This window comes from Vipera ursinii, assembly GCF_947247035.1.
Source record: "Vipera ursinii genome assembly, chromosome: 2".
Lineage (NCBI taxonomy): Eukaryota > Metazoa > Chordata > Lepidosauria > Squamata > Viperidae > Vipera > Vipera ursinii.
In genome coordinates this window covers 12721905-12728070 of record NC_139513.1, presented here as the reverse complement: position 1 = coordinate 12728070, position 6166 = coordinate 12721905, and positions in this window count along the sequence as shown.

Sequence of the window (6166 nt, the reverse complement as noted above, 5' to 3'; positions counted from 1 at the left end):
CCCCGAGGCCTCTCGTTTGCGGAGTCCCTCAGGGGTCGGTCCTCTCGCCTCTCCTGTTCAACATCTACATGAAACCGCTGGGTGAGATCATTCGTAGCTTTGGAGTAGGGTACCATCAGTATGCTGATGACACCCAGCTTTTCATCTCAACTCCAAACAGCATCAGTGATGCCCTCGACGTGATGTCCCGCTGCCTGAAAGCGGTCCGGGAATGGATGGGGAGGAACAGGCTTCAACTGAACCCGGACAAGACTGAATGGCTGTACGTACCGGCAAGCCAGGATACTCAGAGCATCCCACCCCTTAACATCGGGGGTGAGTTACTACCCCCTGTTGATAGGGCCCGCAACCTCGGTGTCCTCCTAGACTTGCAGCTATCCCTGGAAGATCACATAGGAGCTGTGACCAAGGGGGCCTTCTCCCGGATTCGACTAGTGCGCCAACTACGACCCTATCTGGACCTGGATGCCTTACGTACAGTCACCCATGCCCTTGTGACCTCTCGCCTAGACTACTGTAACGCTCTCTACATGGGGCTGCCCTTGAGATCCACTCGGAAGCTTCAACTGGTGCAAAGTGCAGCGGCACGGACACTTTTGGGGGCCTCCCGATACTCCCATATCACACCTCTCCTCCGTGAGCTGCACTGGCTTCCGGTTGCCTTCCGAGTGAGATTCAAGGTACTAGTTATGGTATTTAAAGCCCTACATGGCAGGGGTCCGGAGTACCTTAGGGAACACCTGCTGCCAGCGTCAACTTCCCTCCGCCCTGTGCGTTCCCACAGAGAGGGACTCCTCAGGGTGCCACCGGTCAGAGAATGTAGATTGGTGGCCCCCAGGGGGAGATCTTTCTTTGTGGGCGCCCCGGAGCTATGGAACCAGTTACCGGTTGAGCTCCGGACGGCGCCCGATCTTCGCTCCTTTCGTCGCGATCTGAAAACATACCTGTTCGAACAAGCTGGCCTGGCCTGAGGGGGGATTGGTGGGGTTTTTTATTATCATTTTATTGGGGTTTTATTAATGTATTGTTTTTATGGGCATGTATTTAATTACTTTTTAATTTTTGTAACTTTGTGTTTTATTCTTGCCCTGTACACCGCCCTGAGTCCTTCGGGAGAAGGGCGGTATAGAAATATTAATAAATTAAAATAAATTAAAAATTAACAATGACATACAAAGCCCTACATGGCATGGGTCCGGACTACCTACGGGAGCACCTTCTGCCAATGTCAACACCCCACCGTCCTGTGCGCTCCCACAGGGAGGGTCTCCTCAGGGTGCCACCGCTCAAGGAATGTCGACTGGTGGCCCCCAGGGGGAGGGCCTTCTCAGTGGGTGCGCCAGCCCTCTGGAACTGCTTGCCAACTGAGATCCGGATGGCCCCCGACCTCCGCACCTTCTGGCGCGACTTGAAAACTTACCTGTTCCAGCAGTCCGGCCTGGCCTGATAGCTCTAATTGGGGTCCCAGTTTGTTTTAACTATTGTTTTTCAGTATTGTTTCAATCTGTATACCTACCTTACTCTGTACACCGCCCCGAGTCCCTCGGGAGAAGGGCAGTTTATAAAAACAAATAAATAAATAAATAAATCTTAAAACCCATCTTTTTAAACAAGCTGGCCTGGCCTGATGGGATGGGGTGGGATTTTTATAAACGACTATAATTTTAAATTTGTATTAATTTTATGGGCATTGTTTAATTATGTTTTAATAATTTTAATTTTTGTATCTAGTTTTTATGTATTGCCCTATTCACCGCCCTGAGTCCCCTGGGAGAAGGGCGGTATATAAATTAAATTAATAAATAAATAATAAATAAATAAATAAAATTGTTTGCCAAAACATGTGTTCCTGTTAGAACATGTTCTCTTTCAGGTGTCCAATGTGTCTGGAGCTTTTGGAATGAAGATGACCCGTCATTCACTGTACCGGTGACTTTGGTGTCTAGAATTGATCCTAATTATGATTGCTGACGGAATCTTCCCTATTGAAGCGTCCAAACATTTGTGCTTTTTGTAGAATTTGAATCCACAAATGCCCGTATTCCGTGATAGTCCTTATATCTCTAAGCCAGTGTTTCTTACCCTCAGCAACTTTAAGATATGTGGAGTCTAGCTTGCAGAATTCCTCAGCCAGGTGGGAGCTGAAGTCCACATATCTTAAAAGTTGCTATGGTCAAGAAACACTCTGTTAACAGAATTTCTGCCACACCTTGTGCTGAGTATGAGACTGCTGGGTAAATGTTATTGTCATTTCTAGGTGTGCTTGATCTTATCAAAGTAGTTGCAGCTCCTGTCCTCTAGGCAAGATGTTTTGCGACTGTATGGTGTGGAGGGATTAAATCAAACGACAGAATTGCTATACAGGTGAAGAGATTTATTTACAAGACAATAAATGAATTTATTTACACTGAGCTCATCCCACTTTTTATTTACACATCAAAAGTTTGCCTTGGTTAAACTGGTAGTAACCCCTCAATTTTTTTGTTTAAGCGTCAGCTTTTTAAATGGTTGGGTTCACAGATCATATTCACAGGGATTTTAATTATATTTACAATTCTAACTTTATTCTTTAATTTATTTTAATTTATTTCAAATTTTATTTTTTAATTTACTGTACAGAGACCTCTAAGTTTTGATGTTGTTAGCCGCCCTGAGTCCCTCGGGAGATAGGGCGGGATATAAATCCCATTAATAAATAAATAAAATAATATTCCAGGGATGGGCAACTATGGCGACTTTATGACCTGTGGACTTCAACTCCCAGTATTCCTGAGCCAGCATGGCTCATGATGAGCATGGCTGGCTGAGGAATTCTGGGAGTTGAAGTCCACAGGTCGTAAAATTGCCATAGTTGCCCACCCTGGCATACTCAGCCAAGTTAGTCAAACACCCAGTGACTGACTACAGGTAATCCTCAATTTACAACAGCCCATTTAGTGACCATTCAAAGTTAAAACATCACTGAAAAAAGTGACTCACGGCCGTTTTTCACACTTATGACCATTGAAGCATCCCCATGGTTACCTGATCCAAATTCAAACACTTGGCAACTGGGTCATATTTATGACAGTTACAGTGTCCCAGGGGTCATGTGATTCCCCCTTTGCAACCTCCTGACATGCAAAGTCATTGGGGAAGCCAGCTTCACTTAACAACCGGGTTACTAACTTAATAACCGCAGTGATTCACTTAATAACAGTGACAAGAAAGGTTGCAAAATTGGGCAAAATCTGCTTAACAAATGTGTCACTTAGCAACAGAAATTTTGAGCTCAAATGTGGACGTAAGTTGAGGACTACCTGTGTATTCGCACAGTAAATACGGAATTAGTAAAACGGATTACTTTGAATGTTGGTTAGATTTTTTTTGGTATATAATTTAAGAAATTTATGATTATGCTGTGGGCAAATCCAGGAAATTGACAACCAAGTGAGGCATCCTGGATAAACTAATTTTGGGGTTATTTCTGTCCCTTTTACTGATCCCTCGTTCCATTCCAAGCATCTGCAAGACAAGATGATAACAACAACAATAATAATAATAATAAAATAATAATAATAAAAGTTGGAAGGGACCTTGGAGGTCATCTAGTCCAACCCCCTGCTCAGGCAGGAAACCCTTTACCTTTTCGGACAAATGGCTGTCCAGTCTCTTCTTAAAAACTTCCAGTGTTGGAGCATTCACCACTTCTGGAGGCAGGTTGTTCCGCTGGTTAGTTGTTCTAACTGTCAGGAAGTTTCTCCTTAGTTCTAGGCTGCTTCTCTCCTTGGTTAGTTTCCATCCGTTACTTCTTGTCCTGCCTTTGGGTGCTTTGGAGAATAGCTTGACTCCCTCCTTTTTGTGGCAGCCCTTGAGATACTGAAACACTGCTATCATGTCCCCCCCCCCATCTTTCTCTTCATTAAACTAGACATACCCAATTCCAGCATGTTTTAGTCTCCAGTCTCCTAATCATCTCTGTTGCTAACTGTCGCCTGTCCAAACATTTTCACTGCCTCTTTCATTTTATATACCGCCCTGAGTCCTTCGGGAAAGGGCGGTATATAAATGTAATAAAATATAAATATAAAATATATATAAATGTGGGCTTCCCTGTTTGTTTCTAACATACAAGGGCCTCTTTTTCCAGGCCAAGCCCATTAGAAATGGATCTAGGTCAGGGGTAGGCAACCTCGGCTCTTTTATGACTCATGGACTTCAACTCCCAGAATTCCTCAGTCAGCTGGGAGTTGAAGTCCATGAGTCATAAAAGAGTCGAGGTTGCCTATCCCTGATCTAGGTGAATCAGGAGAAACATCTGAACTGACCGAGAGAGGGAGGCCATTTTTAATTGTCTTTGGGCAGGGATCTTCAAACTTGGCCCTTTTATGACTTGTGGACTTCAAGTCTCGGAATTCCTTAGCCAGCCTGCCTGGCTGAGGAATTCTGGGAGTTGAAGTCCACAAGTCATAAAAGGGCCAAGTTTGAAGATCACCCTGTCTTTGGGTCACCTCCCAGCCGGCAGCTCCTTTGAAGATGCGACAGATTGTGTGTGACTTCACCACTTCCTCACTGCTTCACACCTCCTCAGAAAATCTCTTGCTACTGGTTCTTCTCCTTTTCTGAGTATTAGTTAGAAAAGGATCAGAAGTCTCAAGCTTTCCCCTGCACAGCCAGGCAATAAAAGCATAACACTCAGCAAAAGAAGAAAGGGATACAATACATTGTATGGGCGAGATGGTCCGTTGAGATAGCACAGGTAGTCCTCCATTTACAACAGTTCATTTAGTGACTGGGTGAAGTTACAATGGCATTGAAAACAGTGACTTATGACCATTTTTCATACAACCATTCCAGCATCCCCAGGGCCACGTGATCAAGATTCAGATGCTTGGTAACTGACTCATATTTATGACGGTTGCAGTGTCCCAGGATGATGGGATCCCCTTTTGTGACCTTCTGACAAGCAAAGTCAAAAGGGGAAGCCAGATTCACTTAACAACCGTGTTACTAGCTGCATTGATTCACTTAACAGCTCTGGCAAGAAAGGTCAAAAAATGGGGCAAAAGTCACTTAACAAATGTGTCACTCAGCAACAGAAACTGTGGTCATAAGTCAAGGACCACCTGTAAAACCAGCAAGAGAACACAGCTCGAGAAGTGTAAGCAGTTGATACAGCTGGTCAGTTTTAACTAACTCAATTAAACCCAGATTTTTGCTAAAAATCACTACATTCATTATTTGATCAATATTTTCTTCTAAAGACAACATTTAGTTGTTCCCAGATTGTTGCTAGAGAAACATCTCCGCTTCTCTGAGGCCTTGAGGGTGCACTGGTGTTCATGGGTGGCACTTGCTTAAACGCTTTATTTATGGGATAAAAATAAAAATAAATACATCCAAAGGCATCTTTAGTTCTTTAAAACCTTCTCTGATCAATTTCTTCAATGTCAACCACCCACTTTCTTTTCCTGGTGCAAAGCTAATGAAAGTGCTGAATGCAAGAACATGGCTGGCCGGCCATCACAGCCAACGTATCTTCCATGCTTAGTCCATTTTTTAAAATTTTTGCAGAGAGGAGGACTTGAGTCTAAAATTTTGAAATATTTGTAGCAGAGGAGAACAGGCAGTGGAATCAGGAATAGTGAGTATAATGTATTGATCTGGAGTAGCTTACAGCTAGTCCTCGACTTAACAACCACAACTGAGCCCAAAATTTCCGTTGCTAAGCAAAACATTTGCTAAGTGAGTTTTGCCCCATTTTACGACCTTCCTTGCCACAGTTAAGTGAATAATTTCAGCTGATAAATTAGCAGTGGCGTAGCGTGGGGGGTGCAGGGGGGGCCGGCCGCACCGGGCGCAACATCTGGGGGGGGGGGCGCTCGCACTGAGCTGCTCAGGGAGCCCCAAGGGCTGCACAGAGTTGGCTTGGCTCCGCTCTCCAGCTGCTCTTTCTTGCAAAGCGAAATGAGTCCAGCAGGTGAGATGGGCGGCCACATAAACTGAATAAAATAAATAGAAGCGGCCAACTCTCCGCCCAGGCTCAGGCCAACCGCAAGCGCCCCACAGGCGCCCTGGCAGGTTTGGCCGAGCGAAGGCGGACCCGCTGGCCGGCCGGCCTAGCTTCGTGCGCATGTGTGGCTTTATTTAGCGGGGCTCACGTGCGAGCTTGAATGCAGCGGCTCTT